General features: G+C 37.5%; 1 protein-coding gene across 11 annotated transcripts in view; it reads left to right on the top strand.

The window, feature by feature from the left end:
• SLC7A2 (solute carrier family 7 member 2) overlaps window positions 1–27,596 on the top strand; it is a 53,576-nt gene that overhangs the window by 1,303 nt on the left and 24,677 nt on the right. For 2 of the 11 annotated variants that reach the window (XM_074541441.1, XM_074541447.1), the window contains exons 2-3: window positions 22,270–22,342; window positions 25,671–25,727. The gene's annotated coding sequence lies outside the window, so the exon portion shown is untranslated. Of the gene's footprint in view, window positions 1–19,088; window positions 19,108–22,269; window positions 22,343–25,456; window positions 25,728–27,242; window positions 27,316–27,596 lie in introns of those variants that run through there. The other 9 variants (XM_074541448.1, XM_074541443.1, XM_026791519.2 and 6 more) reach the window with 7 other exon arrangements.

Below are 27,596 nucleotides of genomic sequence, written 5' to 3'. Positions count from 1 at the left end.
AACATTATTTGACAAGCTTTCAAACTTCTTTCTTTTTATTCTTCCAGTTAAAATAAAAACAAATCTATTGTGAGGCATCTGGATGTTTCAGAGATGGAGAAGGTAAAACAAGGGATCACAGCATAGAGAACTTGTATATATTGAAACAAGCTGATGGTGGTTTGTTTATGCTAGAAAGACAAAACACATTCTATCAAAGTTCCTGTAGACACTGAGCAGACTCAGTACACAGTGGGTCCTGGAACTCTGTGGAAAATGTTTTGAGTTCTGGTTTGCATTACCTAATGGCATTAAAACATCAACAGTAAAAATAGGCATCATGCCTACACAAAAGTTTGTTTTCATTGACATCTATGATGTACTACATGCTCAGACTAAAAAAGAAATGGTGCCTGCCTGCCCTGTTCCTGTAAGATCTTCATGTCTGCAATTGATTTCATTTTACTCTTCCCCTGACCACACAATTCTTCTAAACCCCAGTCCATTGGGTTCTGATACAAATTGGCACAGAAATAAAACAGCCCCACAAAGACATAAGTAGCCATATTGGTATCTTATGAAAAGTGCAGTGATGTTTTGTATTAATGGCATGCATTTTTACTCTTTTGCCACATGTTGTGATAGACATTATTCATGCATGGAGTAGTCTTCTAAGTGATGTTACTAAAATGCGGTCTGATTCTTCAGATGTGGATGAAACCTGGCACTTTGTCAAGTTTAAATGCAATGAAGTTTTGATCCTGAAGCTCAGTATGTTGGCTACTGTGTACATGCATAAATGGTCTGACCAAGGTTCCTGATCTCACAAAAGTGTACTTGCTAAGATAAATGTCAAGGTAACTGTTTCTAGTTTTGTACACACAGATTAAATCAAAATTAGTTTCAATTTTCTTAATAACCATAGAATCACAGAATATCCTGGGTTGGGAGGAACCCACAAGGGTCATTGAAGTTCAATACCTGGCCTGCACAGGACAGCCTGAAAAATCACACCATATGCCTGAGAGCACTCTTAATAAATTAGTGCACTTAGCATATTTTAGTTAGGGATCTATTAATGCCATATAGCCAGAGGTGTAGAAAGCTAGCAATGCCATTTCAATGCATATTTGTGGCTTTAAAGCAGAACTTCATGCATTCATATTAGCTTTTTCCATACTAATATATTAAAAATCATTTTATATGTTGCTGAAATTATTCAAAAGTGTACAGTATAGTGAAAAGTACTTGGAACCATGTTTCTGTGTCTGTAAATTTTCATGTGTCTTAAAGTGTCCATCTTCACAATACCATTTAGCACATGGCCCTTGATTCTTCAGCATCATGATACAAGTCTGATCCTCAGGCTTCTCAATTCTTCATCCTTTTGTTCACTCTGCAGTTGGGGAGAGCTTCATCCCACTGGTTTAGTAGCTGAGAAATTTAGTATTGGTAACTCAACTGACAGGGCTCTTGGAAGCAAACAGTTGAACTTTCAGAAAAAGACAAATGTGTCCTCCTTTCTTCTGGGAAAAGCATTTGTATAAGTGATCTGCCACTACAACTCCAGTGAGAGTTTTAAAGGTTACAGTAAAGTGGCTTCTGGGACTCCTAAGCTTAGTCATTGCTGAAAATCATCCAAGATCACAGTATTATCTTGCCTGATCTCAAAATTCTTATTTATCCAAGTGGACATACTCCAAGGAAAAGATCATTTAGATTGTCCTTGTCTTCACGAGTTCCTGCATCAGATTGCATGTGTGTGGAATGAGAGATTTCTGAGTGGATGTATGACACTGATGGGAAATGTGACTGACCACAGGATGATTTCAGGACATCTTGTTCTACACACAACTGGAGAAGAAATTACCTCAAATAAAGCATTCTGATTGCGAGATGATTGTTCCAGGTCTTTTAATGACAATACATGATCTACAGCAGTTGCATACATGAATATCCCTCCTTGTCACTTCTCTATGAACTGAACCCCTGTAAAAAATAGGGTGGGCAGGTTGTGACAGTCTAAAAAATTGATAGTTTAATGGTTGGTGTTGAGCCTGTGTTTATTGAGGGTGGAGAGGTGCTACTGGCATAGCATGCATAGACAATTGCCATATCTATCCTTTCTTTACTGTGGCTATAAAGTTTCTGTCCTTGACCACATGGACTCCCAAGTATATGTGTGATGGTTGTGAATATAGCTAAGCAGCCCCCCAACATCTGTTATGAAGAATTAAGCAAAAAAATGAAGTAGAACATTTTATGGTTCAACTTCATAACAGAGGTCCTTACAAATGAAATATATCTCCATTCACATATTGTAAAGTTTATAGAATCTCTAAGACAGATGGAGCCTCTCAAAATTTTGCCCAGGCAGGAATGAACTTTTGAATGGTACGGAATAGTAGCATCAGAGCTCTGATGACAACTATCTGCTCTAGTTTGGGTTATGGCTTCTAGAAACACTATCTAACGCTTATTTACATAAAAATTCAGGCCATAGGATGACTTCCACAACACTTACTTTGGAAGAGTATAGTCTCTCATTAGTGTCTGACTGGTTGCATGTGTCTGACAAGTAGCAGTAAACCAGCCACAGAGGAGGAAGCAATCATACATCATGTTATCATCATGATTGTTCACTGGATCTGGTTCTTCCCTTTCACTTTTGGAGTTAATTTTTCCTTCCACACACAGTGTTAATGAAGGTGACCCAAAAGACCTCCATGCAGTTGCTGGGAGAGGTGGGTTTTGCTGCTCTCTGTTCCCTGTGCAGTGGAGTGCACGCAGCATCTGCTGTTTCTGATAAGTAATCAAAACAGGCAGAGTCAGTGTTGGTGGTCAGTGTTGTGCTACAGTTCTCTATTGCTAATAGCAGGGTAGTTTTGCCTCTTTGTGATGGTAACATCAGTTTTCTTGCATTGCTGTTCTCACTAAATGACCTCATTTCTAAAAATTATGATGTCAGATGTACTACTAGAAATGGATGATTGCATTAATCCAATTAACTGATTAATAGAATTTTTGTGAATTTGTTGTTAGCAAGGTAACAAAACATAGAAAGGTGTCAACTGGCAAAATGCAAAATAATCTTCTGCAGGGAGCTAGCTTAACTAGGGAACATTTGCCAGTTGGGACTGGAATGAAGGAAAAGGCAAATTGTACCAAGTGAGTTTGCCAGATTTTTCTTCCATCGTTTGTATTTAATATACAAATTTACTCCACCTTTTCTTTCCAGAATATTTGTCTTTGAGAAATGCATGGAATAAATTTATTGTTGCTTTAAAGAACATTATGCGCTAAGTGACTTTTCTAGGGGGAGGGAGTTGGATTCAGTGCAATATAATCTTCATTTCCTTTATAGTAGTAACAGTGAATGATGTGGATAAGCTGTTCTGTAGCTCTGTGAATTCATGTAGCTGATCTCTGCTCTTTTCTCACTTTGTTGGAAGTTAGTTATTCTTTGCCTGGAGTTGTATTGCAAGCTGCTTGACAACATGGGAAAGCAATTGTGCTTATTTTATTTTGTTTATGCAGTACCATGCACATTGTGGTTATGGAATAAATAATCATTAAAACAGAATTTGGAAGGGATTATTATTGTCCTTTTTTCAGTCTCCTTAGACTGAGAAACATCGCCATATTATTTAAGTAAATTGCAACATTTGGACACTGTTCAGGTATCTGATTACTCCTGTAAGGGCCTAAATTAAGTCCTCTGAATATTCAGTTTATGAATTATTTGGTCTGATATTGATTTTATTTTACCCTCAAATTTTTTTGGACTATCATGCAGTTGAGAGAAAATGATGGGATGTGACTTGCCAGGAAATAACTTTCAGCACTGTGAATGAGATGAAAGTCTTGTGGATATATAGAATTAGCATGCATGTGTGATTCTTTTCAAAGGTACAGTGCTTCAGTGTGCTTTTTGGAGCCATTAGTTTAGATGAGTAGGCAGTATTTTTGATCCTTGTAATGACAGTCTAACTTTAAAGTATTGGTAAGTCTTTGAGTACAATCAGTTTCAGAATTTAGTTGCCCTGTTCTTGCTGCAAGGCTTTGAAGACAAGGAGAACTTTTTAGGTAGTACTGAAGAAGTATCATGAAACATCAGGTTTGTTATGTGCAATAATATGTACATAGTAATTTACATGTTCTGTGGTTTTTGTTTTTCCTCAGCAATATGTTCTTAGAGAATCTTGATGCCTTATCTCTCTACACTGTTTACCAACCTGTGCTCACCCTCTTTCTTTATGAAGACTCAAGGAGGGGCCCTGGGCACTTTTTGATAAAGAGGGGCTGTTCTACAGGCAGGACAAGGTCTCATCCTGAGTGAAGAGGGAAGTCCTGAGCTGAAGGCATCTTTCAGGCCTGTTTGTAGAAGGCACCTTCTACATCTATGAATTTGGCTTTCTTAAAAAAAATATTTTTCAAGAAGGCATGAGTATGCACTAGGTAAATTGCTATGCCAGCAAACTAATAAGAGAAAAAATGCACTTATCTCGAACTAGATCAGTAAAAAGATTCAATATTAAAAATTCAAATATATGAATTACCAAGAAGTACCTGGTGCTTGGTTAGAAACACTATGAAATTTGCAATTATAGTATTCACTGTCAGATGGAGCAATAGAAATCAGTGTTTCTTAAAACACCATCCATGGGGAGACTTCCTATTGTATATAATAGACCTGCTTTGAGGTTTTCATTGTTTTAAGGTAGCCTATGTGCCTGTCCTTGCCATCCTTTGACAAGTATCTTACCATTTCTCTTAGTTTTATTCAGTGCCCCAAACCCAAATTGGTCAGAATAGTTGCTACTAAAAATATTAAAATACCTCCCAAGGAAGCGTCAAATGTGAGTTGCTGTTCCTCATAGTCTCAGAGTGCTGTTTTTGCTGTTTCCCAGCTCCTTTTTTCAGTAAATACTTCATGTTTACATCACTTTGTACAGAATACCTTCATGGTTTTCTGCTCTGGGAAATACATGGTTTTTCCAGGGGTTTTTCCATGGATTTTTCCAGGGTTTTTCCCAGAGGCTTTTCCAGGATTTTTCCTTTTTTTTTTTTTTTTTTTTTTTTTTTCTGGGCTTTATAGGTTTTTCCCAGGGGTTTTTCCAGAGGTTTTCCCAGGGTTTTTCATCAACATCTAGGAAAATAATGAGCAGTGTGTGGAGATGGAGCAGTGGCAAACTTGTGTTATGCCAGTAACATGAGAAAAAAGAACCCTGTGAGGTTGCCTGTGGTAGCTTGTAGCTGAAGATGAGATGCTGCATAGAGAAGCAATGGTGAGTCATGTGGTATGTGCTCCTGAGAGTTTGAACAGGTTTGTTCAAGACCTGTGGTAGATCCAGATTATCTGAGAGCTTTAGGTTTTCATTCACATTCTGCATAAATTTTTGTGCTGCATGGACAGCATTATAAGTCATATCAGGTGTCTAGAAAAAGGCAGGAAAATTGAATGTATTATAAGTAGAACGTTCAGTGCTGACTTGCTTACAGAACACTAGGAGGAAGAGCTTACTTTGTGGTCTTTGGTTTGACTCTTGCTGACCTGACAAAAAAATAAATAGGTTAGAACAATCCGACAATGGACACCAAAATTATTTAACTGCATACTTTGGATGCTGCAAGTATTGGACACACTAAATACATCTGCAGGAATGACATGTTCATAAGTGTTTTATATGGAAAGTGTTGTGACTTCACAATTGATGTGTTCTCTGTTTCTTCCTTTATTAAGTATATTTTATTATCTAAAAACAATACAGAGTTTAAAATTGCTTGCCTAATTAGGAACAATAACTGTTTTATTTTGCTGAAGTGCTTGACAGTCACACCAGAACCTGAGTTCATGGATGCACTAGGCCAAGATCATCATGCAGACTAATCAGTGATCTTACACTGCCCTCCCCAAACACATGCACTCCCAAAAATCATACATTTGGATTTTATAGCTTATTTTTATTTTAGGTTTGCCCATTACAGTATGATATTAATATATGACTTTCCTACCAGTCTTGCTTTTTGTTAGTTTCTCCACATTTGCTTAGTTTTTCCTGCTCTCCTTTGAATGCCCAACCTCTGAAACTGTATAATATTTTTCTGGGGATTATGTCAACCAGCAATTGCTTAGGCACCTTTAGATTTTTGAGGCAATTACTATAAGTTTTCAGGAGTTAAAAAGTAGATGTTTGTGTATCATTTGGAGAAATCCCATTTGTCCCATGAAAATGCAACTTTCATCATCATTGTAGAGCCTGATGCTGAAAAATACCATGTGTTAGTAATTTCTCATTTGCCATGAGGTGTTCTGCTAGAATGAATGTCTTAGAGCAATGAGGGTTTCTTTCTGTGGATTTTGCATGGTAGGGAGAGAAGAAACTGAGAGGGAAAAATCAGCCCTGTAATGTACTTTCTCTAAGTGAAGGAAATCTGTTCTAATTGTCTCAACATTTATTCCCTAGTGGAACAGTGCTTCTGAGTATCTGGTCCACAATGTTTTGCAGTCTCCCATGCAATGTACAGCTCTTAGAAATAATTTATTAGACTGTTTCAATTTATTTTTTAATTTATGCATGTGTCTTATTTTGAAATAATTAGTTTCAACATCAGACTTAATAACCCCATTTTGTATTTCTAATTGTCTCACTTACAAACATTTATAAACCTTTATTCAATTTTACAGTACTCTGCAAAGTCTTCTGTGGAGTTTAATTGCCTATATACTCCACTTCATTAGCTCTCTAAGCAAATAATTTTAGAGTTGTATTAAATAAGAGGGTTTTTTTTTCCTATTTGACAGCTTTTCTGTCCTATATGGTAACAGATGGGTTGCACTTAGTTCAATGAACCAGATGCAAAATGAGCAGAATTTGCAGTTAAATACTGTTTATGTTGCATTTTTATTCACACACAATAAATTGTCAGCTTCCTGATTATGTAAAGTGAATGTTTACACTCTTTCATCGAAATTAATTAAAATGTATCCACTATGCTCTGTGAAACAAGCAGTTTTCCGGGCCTGCATGGGCTCAGAGGTGCAATTTGTGCATTTCTTACTGAAGCAGTGTCAGCATAAGGAACTCTTATGTTGTGCTCCAGGCTGCTATCTCTTGTTCCTGCTCCTGTAACCATCCCTCTGTGCCTGCACAGCTGCTTGTGGTTCTGTGCAATGAACTGGATTAGGAAACATTAATCTCTTTTCTTGGGATACTTTTGATTGAAGATCAGTTCCCTCCTCCAGTTGGAATGGCCACACACATGGCTCTGCAGCCACAGCTCAGGAACAGACACAGAGGAGAGAACAGACTGAGCAGTGTGAGCTGCTTCAATTGTACAGCCATTGGAAAAAACTATTTATCATGCTCCACGTAGCTGTAAAACACACTGCAATTTCTCTTACATCCTCTGATTTTTGTCTTCACTTCCTTTTAGAACATCTTTGTCACTGAAGTGGCAAAGTTTTCATTAGTTGAAAAACTTTGACCATGACAGTGGTATCCCTCAAACTTTAGAAGTTTTGGCATTTAGAATCATTCTTTTCCTGCAACAAATGAAGTCTTGTAGAATTCCGTTCCATAGTTTTGTTCCTTTGGACTGGAAATAAAGGAACTGTAACTTTTCAAACAAGAAGATGATACTTACCAAGTGCATTTTTGGTGATACTCTTCTAGACTGCCTTGGTGAATGACTTGTATGTGAAATGGTTCTGAATGAAGAATTTTGGATAGTTCTTACTTTTATTCTGTCACATCTAACTGTAGCTCCTGTATTGCATATTTGACGTGTTTCTGATCTCTCTTTGTCTGAAAATATAGAGACTATTTTCATAGGAACCAGTGAAATTACCAAAGTGGCAAATATCTTTCCTCTTCGTTCCCCATCCCAAACACTATCTCAAATCTCATTTGCATTTATTAGTAGACTATAATTTTCTAGACTATTTTTTCTCTTCAATAGTATTTTCTTGTGCTTTTTCATGAGCACAGGCATATTTGTCCAAACAGCTATGTGATGACTGGTACAAGTGACTCCTGTAGAGGACGGTGAGTTTGATAAGTATCTTCCTTTAATCTTCGTAAAAGAACAGTGAAATACAGTATTTTAGCTTGGCTGGAACCTAGCTAATGGAAGTGTGGGTTTCAATGTTCCATATGCTTTCTAAGGATTTGATAACAGGCATTGCTGATAGCACAGAGACAGTGAGTTGGCTAATCACAGCTGTTTGCAAATAGCAGAAAGGCAGCAAAGGAACAGAATGATGTGTGTTGCTCATAGTGTTCCCTGGCAGGGTGGCTGTAAAGAAACCTGGAACTGTAAGGGAAGAAGCTCTGCTGGTACTTTGATTCCTTCTGTGTTGAGGGAAACAGGACTCTGCAAACACACAGCAGGGCATGTGAAATATGTGACTTTGGATTTCATCACCTTGCTGGAGGAGACTACAAACTCTGGAAAACATCATCTGAGTTGAAAGGGAAATTCAGAGCAGTTGGAGACACTTCCAAGTGCTATATGTAGAATCTTCTTTGATAGTAAACACCCCCCTGGGAAACAGATCCAAAGGCTGAAGGAAGACCTGAAATGGTGGTATGAAGCAACTTTATTCACAGTGCTACTTCTGTCATGTTCTCCTGAACAGCTAGCATGGCTGCTGGCATCAGTGTGGAATACTTCTGCATTTCTCTTAGCAAACTTAGAAATCAGGATTTCAGGAACCACAACAAATAAGTCTCCCCAGAACTAACCTGGGAAATAAATCTGTGAATTGGATAGGCTATAGAAGTTGTTTCCCTTGATATGAAACTTAGTCAGACAGGGAACTTGCATAAGGCTGAATATTTAACATGGATTTCTACTCCGGAGGCCCAGGAAGGGAAAGTCTGGATTGCCCCATCAGAAATACTGCAGTCCTTGACATTACTATTTTTTGTGACTGATACAGTTCTGCTGAAACGTATTTGGCTTGGTTCAGTTTTGCTGATAAATTGGGTAAATCACTGCGCAGAAAAGAAAAATAAGGTTCTGAGAACAGACTCTGAGGTAGAAGACATTACAAGAAATATAGTTTTTTGCCTGAAGTGGTGATACTTGGTATTGTAGTGGCCTTCAAGAAATGGAGAAGTGAGATATGCTTCAGACCAAGAAGAGAGAAACAATATAGTTAAAATCCCGCTCCCAAGATTGCAAAATGTGAAACAGTGCTGTTCAAACTGATGTTTCAGAATATGCTCCCACAGCAGGCTGCATTGGAAGGAGTGGTTGTTTGTGTGTGTCCTCAGGCTTGTACAGTGCACCAGCTTGCCTTTGGGTGGTGGGAAGAAGGTACTGCCCACATGCCTGCCACAGCCCTTTTGTTATACTGAGGCATACACTGTGTACTAAAAAGGTATAAGGCCCTGTGAAGCAGGTGGGCAGTCATCAGTAAGAAATTTATAACTGAAAAGAAGGGGAAGAAGTCTGCTTTGTATGGAGTTAGATATATAAGCAATACTTCCTACTTTAATTCCAAGTTCATGTATTAACACCATCTCAGCATGTGGTGGGGATGAGCTTTCATAATGGTCTTCTCCAGGAACTGTGGAAACAGAACTGAAATAAGAAAGTAAATAAACCCCTTCTATACAAATGCAGTCTCTGTAGGTTGCTGTCCTTGTCTTAGCTGCTTTTTTCCTACAGTTTGGAGTGAAATGAGAGTATGCACACTGAAAATAAGGCATGCTGAAATAGAACCTAGGCTGTGTTTTCTTAGAAATAATGCAGAAGTAATAATGTCTGTATTATTTCTGTAGTATCCTTAATGTGCTTTTTGTATTTCAGATCAAGTAACTTGTAGTCAGTTTCATTTGGCCTTCCCATGAGTGAATGCCACATCAGGGTGCAGGGTGTGGTGTTAGAATTCAATTAATTTCACAGAACTTGGAATGGAATAAGACTTAAAGTAACTTTTGTAACTGTTACATTATAAATATCTCTATTCCTTTAAGATGTATCAGTAATGCTGTGTACTGAACAACTGAATTGTCCAAGTTTACTTAAAATGGATTTGTCTTTTGCATGTGTTCCTACCAATGATGGAGTCAGATTTTACACATTGTTATGAGTCATTCATCATCAACACTGCTGCAGTGTTACGTTCCAGACTTTAATCTTGCCATTCAGACTGTTGTGGCTTTTCTTGAGAATAATCTTGTCCTTACTTGGAGTTAAGGTTGCACCAAAGAGAGATGAAATATTTAAGTCTTGCCTACAGTAGTCAATCCTTCTCCATGTGTACCCTGCAGTAGTGTTGCTACAAGAACTTGTGCAGCTCTGTAGTAAATTGTATCAGGAGACCAATCTGGTTCAAAATGGGCTTAGTGCCTGCCCAGTGTGTCTCCATTCCCCAGTTTAATTCACTTTTTGCGCCACAGAAATGTTTATGTTGCCCCAAGGGAAGAATACAGGAGTGAGTATCTGGTTAGGGTACACCACGTATTTTGGTGGAAACGCTGGCTTGAGGTTTTAGTTCCAGCTGTGCTATGGCTGCTGATGAAGCAATGGCAGCACAGAGCTTAACAGTCTGATAGCACCTTTGTATTCAAGTGGGTTGCAGACCAGCCTGCAGCTTTTGCACCTGAGCATTCAATATTATCTGTCTGCAGTGGCAGTCTACAGGAATGGAGCTGCAGAGGAAAACTTCTGATGCTGTGGATTCACTGACCACACCACTTACATTTTGTTATGTGTTGGGACAGTAGGGAGGATGTCGGGTTAATTTTTGTCAGGTTGAATTTCCATTACCACTTGGTGTGTACTTGATTGCTGTTCTGGAATACATTTCATACAAAAGGATGCCTCAGGATTGTTCCATGGAGTGAACCAAGGCACAGTGATTTGTCTGGATGACAGGGAAAACATCTTTGAAAATATTCATCTGAGCAAAAAATGCCAGTGTAAACTTAGCAAGGGTAACTTGGCTCTGCCTGTAGATGCTGCAGTCTGACAGTTGCTCTGTGGTATCAGTGGGAATTTCTGTTGTTGTGCATAACTCTCCCGTTCTTTCTGATTCCAGTTCAAAACTTATTTTGCTGACAGTTCAGCAGCTGGTCCCATTTTGATCTCCAAGCTCTGAGACTGATGCATTCATTCATTCTTTGTTGGTGGTAATGGCACTCTTTGTTGGTGGTAATGGTCAGAAAAAGAGATATTTTCCAGCACTTTTTATCATCCATCTCTATCTACCTTGGCAGTATTCTATGCAAAATGAGCTACGTATGACAACATGAAATTTAAATAAAATAAAAGGGTTTTGGTTGGACTGTTCATGGTGTGCACGTGTGTTTTCATAAAATTTAGTACCCAAAGAAGGGAATTTCTTTTTCCAGACTGGCTGATGGAAACATAGAATCATAGAAAACCAGTTTGGAAGGGACATCAAGGATCATCTGGTCCAATCTTTCACAGCAAAAGCATGGTCTAGAAAAGATGGCCCAACATCCCATGCAGCTGAATCCTAAAAGTACCCAACACCTGGGAATCCACCGTTTCCCTGGGGAAGCGGAAGATTTTCCTGGGGAAATCTCTCCAGAACAAATTGTACTGCTTACCCTTGTCTTTGCCATGTGACTCCACGCAGAAAAGGAGTATCCACCTCCATGAAGCTTTGCCAAAAAGAGGGAAGTGTGAAGACAGTGCTTGAACGTGTTGCATTTGCTGTGTAAAGGAAAATGTTGAATCTGAATAGTCTAAAAAGCACCAATGAAAGAAACCTGGCTGTGTGTTTGGCAGATGAACTGTACTGACTGTTTCCATCCTTATTCTTGTTTGGTCTTGTTTGACCAGCAGAAGCTACACTGGAGCTTCTTGGTGTTTTGACAGTCAAGCATATTCACTGTGCATCTGTAGGAAAACAGATGAACCTGCCAACACATGCACGTTTCACTGCTTAACTCTACTTTTCTCACGTTATCAATTTGTTTTTAGATTAAGCTCTAAGGCCTTGATTCTGAACTGAGTATTACTGCAGTATGAATCAATGCAGAGATATTTTTTATCTTAGCACAGTTGAAAGTTTTTTGTTTCACCAACTGGGGTTCAAAGTATATTTATAGAGAGAATTGTGCCATGTGGCTACAATCTGTAGTAAATTCAAGTGCTTTTATGACAAAGCCCTAATTTTGAAGAGATTTCAGTCTTTTTTGGTTATACATAAATTTGAATTTCTGGATCAAGCATAAAGGATTAAGTATTTTCTTTTACTTTTTAAAAGAAATAAACTCCAACTCTTCCTTTTCCTCCTGTTTTGGAGCTTAAATATCTTGGCAGCAGTGTTTGAAAGAGTTCTGGTTAAACCAGTTTTGGAAAATAGTTTGGCAGGCTACAGTGGAGTAAAGCCAAAGTATGTACGAGGTAAGTTTTGAAACCTAATTGTAAGCTGAAATTACAGCTATAGTGGGAGAGAGTGATGTGCAACTCAAAAAAAAAAAAAAAAGTATTTGGTCTTTCCTCACCTCCTTTTTTCTTCTTTCTCCAATTAGTCAAGCTGTGCTAGACTGCTTGAAACAGTACTCAAACTTCTCATGGATCCTACATTTCTTCTACCTGAGCCTCAATCAGTGTAGACAGGAAATAACATAGTTAAGTAGTTCTTTGAAAAGTAGCTTATTTTTCGTATCATCATATAATATCATACATATCATATCATATCATATCATACCATCATATCATATCATATCATATCATATCATATCATATCATATCATATCATAATCTTATCACATCATAGATATTATTATTAGGTAAAATTTCAAATCCTTAAAAATTTAGTTGTGTAGAGTGTATAGCACTGCAGAGAACTGACATTTTCTTTGCTGCATCATTTCTTGCAAAATAGTTGAAGCAAAGGCCATTTCCATTTCCCTTGATACTTTCCACTGTTGCACAAACACAGTTACTTTTAAATGTTTTAGTTTATCTGCTGTTGACTTTAGAAGTACAATTTGTAATATGACAGGATGACTGCAGGATATTACTTGTAAAGTTTGCATAAAATGGATTGTGCATTTTTTTCCCACAGTGAAAAATGTCTAGACTCTTCAGAACCTCTGTAAAGCTGTTATCCAGACAAATTAGTTCCATGAATTTGAGTCACATAAACCTCAAGAATTATACAACTAAATGGGGTCACCAAGTCATTTTACTGTTAGTAATAATACAAAATTCTCAAAACTCTGCTTAAAATCTGTAAAGCTGACAGAACATTGCTTTTCTTCTTCTTTCTTCTTTCTTCTTTCTTCTTTCTTCTTTCTTCTTTCTTCTTTCTTCTTTCTTCTTTCTTCTTTCTTCTTTCTTCTTTCTTCTTCTTTCTCAATTTTTCTTTTTTTCTTTTTTTTAGAGATTTTCTGTTAATCTAAGTCTTAAAAATATTTCCTATCAGGGTGGGCATTCTGTTGCATATACAATTGGCTGTCTCTGGGCATTGCTGAATTGTATTAAGCACAGATGTCATAGGGAATAATTTGTGGCTAACATCTGATGGTCAGCCTAAGAGTAGAAGTCTGTGTAATACCCAGTTCATTCGTAGAGAGATGTTCATTCAGTAGTGATGTCATAATCTTTATGGTCAGTATCTTCTTTTTGATCTTCTATACTGTTCCAAAATTCATACAAATGCCAAAAATTAACTCCTCATTATGCATGACTTCTCACCTGGTTTTGATTGCGCTTTTCAAACAGCCTCTGATCCAGCATGTGCTTCTTACTTGTGCTTTCTTTGTGTTCCATATACGCAGTCTGATAAATTTTGAACACAGAAGTACTCTGGACACAACTTGCATTCACTTAGAATCCATCTCCCTGCTTTTACACTAGCTCTAACAAATGTGCTTTGTTTTACTTCCAAGCATTAAAACTGTGAACATTATTTTGTTTAGTCTTTTGTCTTTTCTGGAAGGAAGGGGAGAAGAAAAGAAGCAATGTGAATAAATTGAGTTAAGCTAAGTTTAGGAAGAGCCAGATGCATTCTTTTAACAATTTCCTCAGCTGAATGGTATTTTCATGCTCTGTTGATGTGTTGTCTTTGAAGAGAACCTGTTAGCAGAACATAATTTTAATCATATGAAATAGCTTTCTGAGAGATTTGGTTTTTTCAGAGTTGGCATTGTAGAATTAGGAACAAGTAGAATGAAAGGAAATATGAGATTACTTTAATTCTGAAAAAGTCATGGCATGTCAGCACGTCATTTATCCCAGTGTATATTCTATGGTGATAGGCATGAAATGGTAAAGTATCTGCTTTCTCAGATGCATTTTCTGCTCTTTTGGATAATTTATGTCTGGATCATGACAAAATTTCTAATGTCACACACTCATACAACTATGATCAGAGGGCAAAGTTATAAATAAAATTTAAAAATAGTCATCTTAAGGAGTAGTTGTCTTTGATCTGTTTGATCTCTGGGCTCAGTAGCTCTACTGCCTTGTTCTCATTTTCTCATGTTTTGGCCTAATAGCTGTCACCAGTTTCATATGAAACATTGCAGTCCAGTGCAGAGTCCACCAATATCTTTCAAGAGTCAACCTATTTCTTCTGCTCTGGACAATTCATCCATTTGCTGTTGGCCTGCCCTGAACACCCTTTCAGAAATATTCCTGGCCATCACACAGTTGTCTGCTGTTTGTGGTGGGTTTTGCAATTCCCGTCAGAAAAAACCCCAGTCTTTTAAGGCCTCTTTTGAAGATAATTGATCGGTTTTAGTGATTTGGAGTTTGTTTTGGGGTTTTTTTTCATTTCTCTTTGCAGCTGTTGAGAATTGCAGAGTAAATGAAATGTGTCCATCTGTACCCTTGTGAAGTCTTAGCTTTCCTGCTCAGGACATTACCTAGCCAATAGTTCACATGTAAAATGAGTTGTCTTGAAAATTTCAGAAGAAATACCTGTTTATGGTACATGGCTAGAAGAAAAGCATTTTTCTTTTTCAGACTTGTACTCTCAATTTTCAAAACTTTCTCTCTTCGTTATGTCAGCGAGAGACTGTAGAGTGTCATCATCCAGCCCGTCTCTAGGGATAACCATGGTGAGGTCGGACAACTGCTTGTGCTACTGGAGAGTTATACACACGAGGGGTAGAACATCTGTCATTCAGAGGCAAAGTAATTGCAGGTGTTTTGTACACAACAGGCAGGCTGCTGTGCCAGCTTCCTTAAGTATCTGCAGTGCTGAAGCAGAGCATCAGATTTCACTGAATTTTGTCTTCTTTTGTACAGTTTTGTGCAGAGTTTGGAAATAGAGAGGAACTTAGACTTCAGGGAATAAATCCCTGACTAAATCAGAAGATGGCAATTAATTCCAGGTAAATCACCTGGATTATCTTCAAGGTTGATTTTTTTACCTTTTGTTCTAGCCAGAAATTCTGCTGTGTATATAATGATAGATTTCTAAAACTATATTTGGCTAGCACAAAAAAACATTTCCAATTTGTGCACCACTGAAACTTTGCTAGGAAGTACACAGCTCCTCTTAATGCACAAAATTGCAAGGAGCTTTTTGTCCTTCAAATCCTTTTATCTAGACCCAGACTTTCTGCCTTGAATTTCCAAATTTCCATCCTATTTTGTTACTTCAATTAGAGCTTGTTATTTGTCTTTATACCAGATTGATAGCATTTAACAAGGACTTTTTTTTCAAAATTATTATCACAGACCAAATAACCTGAAAGAATCATGTTGTTACAAATGGATGATGCATGGACTAATAATTCCTGCATTTTTGTTCTTTTTTTCCCCCCTCTTCACCAAAACATTGATAGATAATGTTTTAGGTAGTTCAGTAACAGATGCTGAACTCTAGATGGTTTTTTTGAGAAGTCTATATAACATTTGCAAAACTGGAGGTATTTTGGTCTTTCATCTTATTATTTTTAGATTTCAGTGGAAAAAAGCTGAACAGCAGCAGTGATTTTCCTTCTGTTATCATCAAAGTATTTCTAAATTGTTTTTCTTCTAAGCACTAGAATTATGTTAGGGTCTCTTTTTGAGCCAAAACAAACAATTCTTACTATATAACTAGAAGCAATTTGAAACATTTTCAAGAATAGTTTCACAGTGGAGCAATTACTGTAACTTAGTATTTTCCTGTCTGATGAATCATGATTGAAGTAGGCAGAAAGTAATGAAAAATTGAACCTAGTATGTATGTGAAATGTGGAAAAAGGTCAAAATTGCAAGGAAATAAAAGAAAGTAGCTGGAAGTTATGAGAGTCTGATCACAGGGAACATTTGGTTCTTCTTAAGCCTCTTCAGCTGCTGGAAATTGAGATGCATGAGATATGCATGTGCATTGCTGGCTATGTTTCTAGGGACAGAAATAAGGACCAATAGTTGGACAAATACATGCCAAAGGGGCATTTACTGAAGGCCAATAAAGAAATGCATAGGTGAGAAAGGGTCTTAGCCAAGGTATTCTCCGTTGGTTATCACTGAAACTAGCTAAGAAATTTTTTTAGATTAGGCATGAAGGATTTGATATTGATTATAATAATTGTATGAAACAAAATTAATTTCTGACTATCTGTTCCTGGTGTATAAAAATTAAAGATTCATGGTTTTATAATTTCCATGAGGAATATGTACTTACACTTCATGCCAATTTTTTTCTTCCCACTATGAAAATATGTATCATTTACAGGTGGTACTAACCAGTGATCAGGTTCAATAAAAATCAGTAGGTTGCTTAAATATTCCATCTAGTACTAGTAAGGGAAGTGGTAGCATTTTGAAATCAGAAGTAATTCCTATGACATTTTCCATTCAGTATTTTACCCCTTTGGGGTTGTATTCTAATTTATCTATGAACCAAGATACCTGATGCCCAAAGTTTTTTGCAAGCATCTGGTAAAATGAGATGTCTTATCTTTCCTGCCTGTGATTTCCTAGACCATTGCATTTCAACTGGCAGCTTGTTCTCTGAGTTTGGCCCTTGAGACAGTGGCTCTGTCCTGGCCTCCTTTTTCTCCTGGGGCAGGTAAGGAATGGGCTATGGCCAGATCCCTGCTCACACAGGTAGCCAGAACTGAATTTGCTGTTGTTGCTTCCAGAGCTCATGAGAAGTGAGCAAGCAGAATGCTTGTACTCCAAAATTGTGATCCAGCCATAATAAAAGTATCTTTTTGCATATTAATAACTACTAGTAGTTCTACGTGTAGTCTGCACTCATGAACGCACACAAAGCCACATATACACAGCAAGTGTGGAAGGATATCTCCTTGATGACAGCTACTCTACTTATTGCAGTGTCTGGACTTTTGAGGGCCTGACTTGTGCACTTGGAGTGTTTTTTTTTAAACCAAATATATTTGGCTGTATTAGGATCTAGCACTCTATGGGATTTTCCCCATGATTTATTCACAGGGTGGCTGAGGATGAGGTTAATTTTTGTATTGATTTAGAAAAAGTGATTGATTTAGGAATAAATAAGGGGAGAAATACGTTGTTTCACTTAAATAAGGAAAAGATAAGAAAAGAAGAAATATATGAACATAGAATTGAAGAGCATATATGAGTTACAAGTTGGTAACTAAATGGGCTTGATGTTCAGTATTGCTTATGTTCAGTACATCTCAGTTAAAAGAGGATGTTTGAGGGAATGGTCTGTGTGATTTCCCCTGACCTTTTCAGTCCAACGTTGGTCATGCTACTCAAGATCATTGGATGTAGCAAGGGAAGAAAGTTACTGAGCAGAGGAGGTGGTATAGAATGTTTATTGAGGTGCTTTGTGTTTGCTGAAGATAGAATAAAAAGTTATACATCCATGGGACCTTCTGTTGCCTCAACAAAATAAAATTGGAAAACTGTATTTCACCCGATCTTCATGTGAGAGAAATAATGGCTGTCCCAACAAGTTCCTATTTGCTATGTGACACAAATTACCCTGAAAGCACATTTTCTAGTATTTCACCAGTTCATCATCAGTTAGTACTGTATACTTATATTACTGTGGGCAACATTCATGTGGTTTGTTCCTCTGGGCTATTTGGGAGTCAGTGAAGTAACTTCATAGGTAGAGCAAATGTAATTTAATGCTCAAATGACTTTTGATTTTTGTAAGTAGAACTGCCTCCTGATAAAACTGTGAAACTGCTAAACTGTTTGCTTCTTCAGTATCTCCAGATGATTTATATTGAAGATAAGGTTGCAAGTAAAGAACTATTGTGCTGGCTGGCTGGGAGTACAGAAACACACATGAACACATGAGTTGGATTTTCTCTCAAATGTTTGTGCTATTCTGTATGTTGTTTATTATTTACATAGCACCCATTGCTTTATGAACCAGTGGTTGTGCTTCCTCAATGCTCTGCTGAAATGATTCTCCTGTTATTGCTGAACCTGGATTTATTCCAAGAGGTCTGGTTTCTTCAGGCAGACTTGCCAATGTCTCTGTCTTCCTAGGTTACGTAAAATCTGCATGGATCTAAAAGCAGGTCTTCATCACAATTATGCAAGTGTCATGCATAACTGTAATTTGATCAAAATACAATAGATACTTCTTTCCTAATGGAAGTTCACAGAGGGTTTTTGATGTACCCTCAGAAGATGTTGATTGAGGGCATGCTCTGTTATGTTGCATCATGGAGCTGCGCAGCCTGTTCAGGCTCTCTGGAAAGCCTGACTGGGTCACTTGCTGTACTATTGCTAACCACCCTGGAAATCTGTCAGCAAGATGTCAGTGGGCACCTGTCGAGGTCAGTACTGGCTTTTGCTGTGTTTTGAAGTCTTAGTCATGTTCTACTTGTGAGATGTTACATGCAGTCAAGCTGTCTATTGACTTACTTAAAAAATACTGAGAAATTTGAAAGTCTTTCCAAAATATTACCCAGTTGAAGGTTGTAATGTTCTTCCAGCTCTGTTCCTGAGGCATTAAATGTAGTGGTGCTATTTAAAGCCAAGAATGAAAAGGGAATGCTCTGGCATTAGTTATCTCAGTTATAAATCATGTTAGATGTTTGGATTTATGTAATCTTGATATGTAGAGTATATATTGAGAATGTCTGTCTGGAGCAGCCACATTTAATGTCAAAGGGTAGTGCTCTGTAACAGAGTTTCTGTAGTGACTTTGCAGGGACTCATTGTTCTGGAGATTTCATATTTGAAGTAAGTGGTGTTTGATTTTGCGGGGTGCAGAAAGTACCTGCGAGGAATCCGGGGTTGGTTTTAACAGCAGTAACTTCAGCCCACAGAATGCTGTTTAATGCTTCTGGGATTAAGCATTGCAGAGGCAGTTTATTTATATTGTGTGAAGTAACTCTTTATGTTGTTTTGTATTGTTCTGGTGTATAAACCTAAAATAAATCACAGCAGTGCACTTAGCAGACATGTTATGTCTGATGTGTGGCAGTGGTGCTGGGCACATCACAGTTCCATTTTCACACAGAATGGAAGCAAACTCTGATTTAATATTTAAAGTCCAGTACAGATCCGGTGAAGAATCCTAATGTAAATACTTAGCCATTATTTCATAGTAATATTTGGTTTCAAAGGAGATTTTTCAAAACTTTAATGCAAGAATCTCTTAAATTAATTCTTTCTGCCTTTGGCTTAAGATAAAAGAAATATGGAATATAAATAATGTGCATCTAATTCTTGGATTTCTATAAGCAAAAGAAAGCAAACTTAAGTTTGAAAAACTCTTATTTTTGAACTCTTGGCCAGTAGTAATAATAATAATAATAATAATAATAATAATAATAATAATAATAATAATAAATGCTTCATTTTAGACTGCATTATGAGAAAGTTGTGCCACCTTGATTAGACCTAAATTTTTCTTGGGTTTTTAAACTATTTGAGATGGCATCTTTTCCATGTGCTTTAAAAACTCATATAGAAACAAGATGTGTAATAGGAATTCCCTTCTTTCCTCTGCTCCATTATATTTTTGTAAGTGAGGCTATTTCTGTGATTTCTTTTAGTCTTAAATTATATATATTCAGCTTTTCTTTCTCCTCCACTCACTCTTGTTTCTTTCTTGGCCCCCACAGAAAATAGGGGGAAAGGCCACTTTTGAATACATATGAAATTGAGTTACTTTAAAGGGTTTTCAGTAACTCATAATTGCACTGCCTGTTAAAACAGAAAGACCCCTGGAGGCCATTAGTGTATGGAGGCCATTAGTGTATGGTGCCCAAAAAAGTCAGGTGGGCAGAGAGGGATGGGAGTGGACAATCCCAGCTGAGTAGGAACCCCTGGAGCTGGTGCTGCCTAAGCCATCAAACCAGCCAGCTGAGGTTGGGAAGGGAGGAGAGAGAAATGAGCTGAACCATGAGTTCTTTGCCTAATTTCCACTCTTGCACCATGAAATTAGGCTGTTTTTCGGGCTTTTTAACTCCCCTCTGGAAGTGCCCAGGAGCACACGGGCAAAGCCATTTAAAACATACAGATTCTATAGACATTCCAGAAGCCACCTCAGGACTTTATGCAAGTGAAATGGAAATGTTTGGGACTTAAATTGATCCTGCAGCTATTGTATATCTTTCCTAACAGCACTGAAAAAAATATTCCAGGACTGTATTTGTAAATACATCTCAACTAATTTTTCAGAGTTTTATTTTTTTGATTCTGTCAGGTTTTCAATAGGTCAGAATAGAGGAAATTGATCTTATTTAACTTTCTGAGAGGCTTTTGCTTGTGTCTTACACAAGAGGCTGTTGCTGAAAACTTGGTAACCATGGGGTGAAAGGTAAAGCTCTGTTACTGATTAAAAAGAGTAAGTGAAAAAAGCAACCTTCATGTCATTTTCCAGAAGGGAAAGTGATTGTTAAGTAGGAATGGAGTTAATAGAAATTTTCTGGATGAAACTGTTTTGTATAGGAAAAAAATGTTCATTTAAGATAGTAACTGGAAAGATTTCCCTTTTTGATACAGGGAAAATGATAATTTTTAGCCTTTCCAGTTGGAAAATTTTAAAAGAAAAGTAAAAACAAAACCAGAAAAAACCACCAAACAAACCAACAACAACAGCAAAAAAAACTCCTGATAAAACAAACAAACAACCAAAACCCCTCACTGATATTCCAGCAATAGAACATCCAAGTAAACTGAGGAAAGAGATTGATTGGCTGGGGTGAAAAACAGTAAGTCAGAGGAAGTCCTATATTACAGAAGGATTGGTTAATTCAGGTCGTGGTGAAAGTGATAACTAGAACAGGGTAATCTTGAAAAGCACAAATGAAGCACATTCAAAACAACTGAAAAATTGTTATATCTGTACATAATAATACAACTTTTAATAATTAATAAGCCAGAGCCTCATTATTTGGGTTTAAAAGTTTGCTGTTTTGTCTTTTTTGACATTAAGTACTACTTTTAAATGTCAGTTGAATTTCCATAGGCTGGGATGACTTCTGTGAAATGTGCCTGGTTACCAACCTAAGTGGCCTTTAGATGTGCAGTCCCACGTTTGGCTCAAACATGGATGTTGTCAGAAATGGAATACTTTTTTTTCTTTTAACGTTTGCTTCAGTCCAATATGTTGTAATTTCTAATAGGCTTATAAAAAAAAAGCAGAGTAAGATGTTACCCAATAGCTTACACTGCAAAAAATCAACCGTGCCTTAATAGTTTGTTTTCTGTTAGATCTTTGTCCTTGCTCTTATTGAAAGCCCCTTTGCAACCTCCTGCCTCAGAGGGAGAAGTGTCCTCATGCTTCAGCTGGCTGGGGGTGCCTTCTCCTGCTCCTGCCCAAGCTGCAATGTGGAGCTGCATCTGACACACCTTTCCCAGGTGTCCAGGGAGATGCAAACAGAATCATTTCAGTTTTGGCAAGACGTAGCATCAAAGTTTATTTTCAGTTACAGATCAAGTCTTAGTTCTAAATTTGATTTTCTTGGTTTTTCTTTGTATATATTACAAACTTTTAAATCCAAATTTCCTATCTATATTTATCCTGCATTCAATGTCAAAAAAGGGTGTGTGGATTTTTTTTTATAGAAAGTATGGCTTTAAATAGATACTTTCCTTCTCGAAAAATCTGTTTTTAGACTTAAGGGACACTCAGCACTGTGAGTCAACACTACAAAAATTTTCTTTAGACCCCTGGGAATATTCGGAATTCAGTAAATGGCAGCTAGTAGCTGTTTGGGACATGCTTAATATTAGGTTAAATTACTCATTCCTGGATTAAAAAATAACTGCAATTTGTGCTAATGTAGCCCTTCTTCCTGCTACATATGAAATGATGTAGGATTTCAGGTTTATTCTTCCCGCCTGGATTAGTCTACTAGTATGTGTTTTCTTTTTTATAAATTTCTTTTACAGAAATTCAGGATTTGATGTATTTTCCTAAGTACAAACTGAAAAAAGAATTATTAAAGAAAAGTTGAGGGACTTGGTAAGTGACAATTTTATTTTAATAGAAATTAACTCTTTAATTAATAGAAATTAACTCTTTTTAACTCTAAAACTCTTTAGAAATGATCCTGTCATAATGTTATAGAGACAGCCTACACTACTGTTGAGCTTTATAAGCATTTTTTCTCTCTTGAACGTTTGTGATCATCTTGTGTAGATTAGCACACAGATTGCACTGGATTTTTATTTTCAGAACCACAAGTCAGAACCACTAAAATGTAATTACTTTATCTTGAAAAGATTCGTTCTGGCTACTTGATGAATCCTCTTATGCATACCAGTACATCTTCTCATAACCCATCAGAGCTGCACAAAGTGTACAAAACATGTTGTGTTTCTTTTTCATTGTGCATGACAAAAGTTGAGTTTGTTACAGTTGGTTGCAAAGTGGAGAGATTGCCATGGTTCACTAAGGCCTGGGCCTGCAAGCACTTTTGTTCATGTTTAACTTTGGCGAGTTACATGGGCAAGCACATGGATGAGCGTGTGCACAGTTAGCACTTCTGGTTATGTAAAACTCCACAGCCCCTAGCTGTGAGGCTGTGCCTGTGAGACGAGTCAGAATCAACAGCAGAGCAGCTTTTAATCACTCTGCCACTTGGGCATCTGAGAACTCTGGTTCAGTTTGTGCAAGACTTTCAAAAATATTTGTTTGTTTGGGGGTTTTTTGTAAAATTAAAATCCCCCAAGTGTGAATTTCTGTGTAACTGTATAAAAATATACACTAAGGGGAAGTCTTAAAAGGAGACTTCCATAGGAAAATAAAATAAAATAGTTTTGTCCTTCAGATAATTCCCTCTAATGTGGCTAACTGCTTCCTGGCAAGAAGAGAAGTCCTGATCAACTTTTTAATGCCAAGAATGTGCTACAAAAGGATGTATGTGCTACGTACATCCTTGGGGGTATGTAAAGCAGAGACCTCTTGGATGAGGCTGTTTAGATTCATCCAAGGGATGTAGTTTCTGAGCAGAAAAGTCAGAACTTAATGTTGTTGGTCCAAACACAGCTGGATTTGTAACTGGAAGGAAAGTGGGAGCCTACCACAGCTCTTTCCTGGAGAGAAACAGCAATCTCCTCTGATAGAGAAGCTGGGTATGCTACACAGGGAGCTGCCTCCAGTCTTGCCCAAAGAGCAGCACGTCTGCTGAGCATCCTTCACTGATCCCCCCCTAGACGCAGCCCTTTATGATCATCTCTCATGCTGCTTTGTCACACACCCTCAGCCACACAGATACACCTCTCAGCTGAATCTACAAAAATGACCTTTCCCGGGTGGCAACATGTTAGTTTTAAGCATGTGTTACTGAAAACACACCCAAAACTAAGTGTCTGTCCATGGGACCTTTGATCCAAACACCGCGTCATGGGGATGTACTGATCTACCCCCTGTGCTCTAGGTCGAGGTGGCACAGATAAAAAAAGTAAACCAGAAATAAAGTAAACCACTTTATTTCACAGCCAGAGTGCTCTCTGCCTCTTGACTGCTAGTCAGGAGGCGTCTAGGTTTGAGTGCCTTTAGCTTCTGTGTGCTACTGTTCTCAGGATTAAGTTTTAGAAAGTTAGATGAACCAAAGCAGCCCAGTCCTGTCATTGTTACGATCCGTAAGTGTAGTGGTGCTACCAGGGATGAATTGTTATCACAGATAGGAGATGAGCAGCAAAGGGCAAAAATATAAGAGGCAAAGATAAGAGATAGGAGGCAAAGGGCAAAACACAATGCACAGGAAGTTCTAGCTAAATATGAGGAAGAAGTTCTTTACTGTGCAGGTGACTAGAGCATTGTCAGAGATTGCTCAGAGATATTCAGAGTCTTCTTCACTGGAGACATTCAAGAACCATCTGAGTAATTTCTGAATCACTCATGGACTTGTTAGAGAGTGCTAGTTTGATAAAAAAAAAGATATTGCCTAGATATTGTCACAGGTCAGAGTAATGCTCCTTAAAAGTGATTGTCATGCATTTCTGCACAAGAAACCTCATCTGTAGCATAACTTCTTGTTCTATGTTCTGACTGTGTATTAACTGTGAAAGAGATAAAGTTCATCTTTGACAAGGATGAGGCCAACATGAGGAGAAGCATTAGCATGGTCATCAGCAGGCCTTCAGCAAAAAAGACCTTTTCTCTTAATTTGTTTTTGCCTGTCAGAAGATAATTGGCTTGGCTAACATAAGTTGGACTCCTGGCCTTGAAACACAGCCCATCCTTGTGAAGCAAACTTTCTTGGATGCATTTCTCCTTGGATCTTGGAGAGTTGAGGAAAGCTTGTATTCTTCCCCTTCCGCTGCAGGAAGTAGGGCTATTCATGAAGCAAAAAATGCTCTGCTTCTGGAGCATTGGCAGACTTACACTAAGAGAAAAGTAAAAGCTGAGAGAAAGTTGCAGCTGGCTGCTACACAATGTGTTTTTCTACCTATTTTCCTAGGAAATACCTTTTAATGATGAGAAGCATAGCACTTTTCTCTGCAAGGTTTATGTTATGTTAGCTGAACAAAAAATGAAGTGATTGAAACATGAGTGTTTAGAAGGAAACAATATGATGTGAACAATACTGGCTGGAAATACTACTACATGTTTGGATTGGGGTTGTCTGCCATTGGAAGTAATAAAAATAGAGCTGTAAATTATACATTGGGGTTTGGTTTATTGTGGAAGCTAATTTTTAAGAAATTCAGATTTATTTATTGGTTGTGTCACAGGAATGTTTGACTTGTTCTAAGTCCAGTCTTCAGCATTTTTAATTTCAAGCCATGTAAAGGAGAAGATCATCTATGGTACATCTACCCCAGTTCAACAGAATGGGCTCTGACCCATCCCTGTAAATATACTGCCTTCTGTGTTCCTTCTAGCCACAGCAATACTTTCAAAATTACATATATTCTTCTAAAATTTACTCAGGTCTCAAAACATTGGAAAGCATCCTTCAATATGCTTCAAAACCAGTTTGTTTTTCACAAGGGCAATGGAAGGGTGTCATAGTGGGATTTCCCCATGCATTTCTTTCAGGATGTGTGACTGGTTTCCCTGACATAGGCATTTTAAATGCAGGGAATGGCATTCTAGTTGGGTTTTGTGCACTGAAAACATGACGAGTGGATAGGATTTATCTGAACACCAGTGACATTCCCTCCTTCCCTGCCTGCCTCTTGACTGGGCAAATAGCCTGCTTGCAGCCCTCCAATCACCTGGGCAGCCCAAGCCTCCCCACCCACCCCTCGGGGCTCAGGACTCCCACACCGTCCGCAGCCGGCTTTCAAAGCAAGTCTTTTAATAAAATCACTTTAAGTCATTACTCTTCTGTTTTTGACAGCAGGAGTTCGGGACTAAGAGGAGCAGAAGTTTGCCCAGCAGAAGTTCTCTGAATCAGGTTGGTAATGACGTTTACTGCTGAAAGAAGTAACCTGAAAGCAGCCTAGATTATCTTAGGAAACCTTGCCTTTAACATATGTGCTGTTTGAGTAGCAAGAGCTGTGGTATGCAGTTTGTTTACATTACAGCATTATTCTGTTTTTGGTAAAAATTCTGTGTTAATATATAGAAGATGCAGTTGTATTTTCCTTCCCAGTCTGCCAGAAGGTGTTTCTGCTTTTTGAATGATAAAACTTGCTTTGCTTTTACCTTTTATGCATCTTATACTTCTGTTACAGGTGCTGCTTTCCAATTTTATGGTTTATTATTGAAATATGATACTTTAAATATTTCAAGCTGTTAGGAGTTTTATCAAAGTCTTGAGCACCACATGAATTTTCAGGACACTTGCAGTAACATAATGTATTGCCTGTGCATGTGTGTACACACACAAATCATAGATTATACCTAGTTTTGCTTCATCTCTGTGTTCTTTTACTTGCGTTATTTCACAAGACCTTGCTTTCATCTATTATTGCACAAGACCTAATAAATGTAGTACTGCAATTTTGAATAATGCTGCATGTACTTAATAGGAAAAAATGCATAAACTTTTACAGGTTTTAAGGAAAAATGAGGCTGAAAAAATATGCTAAATTAATATGTATTAACCAGTATATATTTATACTTTCACATTTTCTGTATGTTACAAACTCACTGGAGTATTTAATCCTTAATTAGTATGCTGTTTAACATGTTTAACTACTGCATCTAAAATTAATAGTATATTATATAATACTAGCTCAACAGAATAGTTTTGAGTAAAATATCTTTATTTTATTTTGGCTTCAAAAATCATTAAACACAAGTCTCAACAGTACTAAAACTTTCAGAGGTTTCATATTGCTTTATAACGTTTGCTTTCCATATGTGATTTTTATGTTTTTTTATTAAAAATTTTAATGGAAAAATTTATGGGAAAAGTTGAATGGCAACTGCAGCAAAACTTTGGATTTTCCCATGTGTAGCTGGGGTTTAATGTGTACTAACTTAAACCATGTATGAGACAATCAAATTAAAATTTTATTTTAATGGAAATAAAATTATTGGCACATGATGGAAGTTACCTTTTTTTTGCTCCAATATCCACATATTTTTTAATTTTTGTGTGGAATAGGAGGTTAGATTGGATTTTTTTTTTACATGAAAAATACTTTGCAAAAATGTTAAATTTTGTATGACTTTGGAGCAGTCAAAGCAGGTTTAAATATTAATGTAATCTTTTCAGGTAGAGACTTTGTCCCTTGTGTTTTTAGTTACACATTTTTTGACACCAAACATTTCCTGACAGAAGAGGGCTGACAACAGATGATGATTAAATGTTCCTGATCATCCACCTGAACAAAGAGCTGATATGAATTGTAAGGCTGAATTCATCTTCTTGCACTGGCATTCAGATGTGTAGCAGACAAGCATTAAAATTACCTGGTTTACAATTGACCGGGAGAGGCTGAAATTAAGATGATTTTATCAGCAGATGCTGTAGAGAAGAAAATAACCAAGACAATAAAGAACAAAAGGATTTGGAGAAATACCTGCTTATTCAGGTACTCTGACAAATACTGTGGAAGTCCACTAGACATAAGAAGGTTTTGTTTTGTTTTATCCTCTCCCTGTTAGATAAATCTGTCAAGTTCCTTTCCTGTCTAAATTATGTCTGACTCTCCTCCTTGCTGTATCTTTGCTGAGGGTGGTTGAAGGGGTCAAACTAATCTGTAGTGTGGATAGCTTAGCAGTTCTCTCTAGGAATTCCTTCAAGGAAGGAGGAGTTTCCATAAAGGCTGGTCATTGGTCCTCAAGGCTAAGGCACTTGAACTGAGCCTTGCCT

This window comes from Zonotrichia albicollis, chromosome 5, assembly GCF_047830755.1.
Source record: "Zonotrichia albicollis isolate bZonAlb1 chromosome 5, bZonAlb1.hap1, whole genome shotgun sequence".
NCBI classification, from domain to species: Eukaryota; Metazoa; Chordata; class Aves; order Passeriformes; family Passerellidae; genus Zonotrichia; species Zonotrichia albicollis.
Note: the sequence above shows the minus strand (reverse complement) of the source record. Positions and strands in the feature narration are given on the sequence as shown.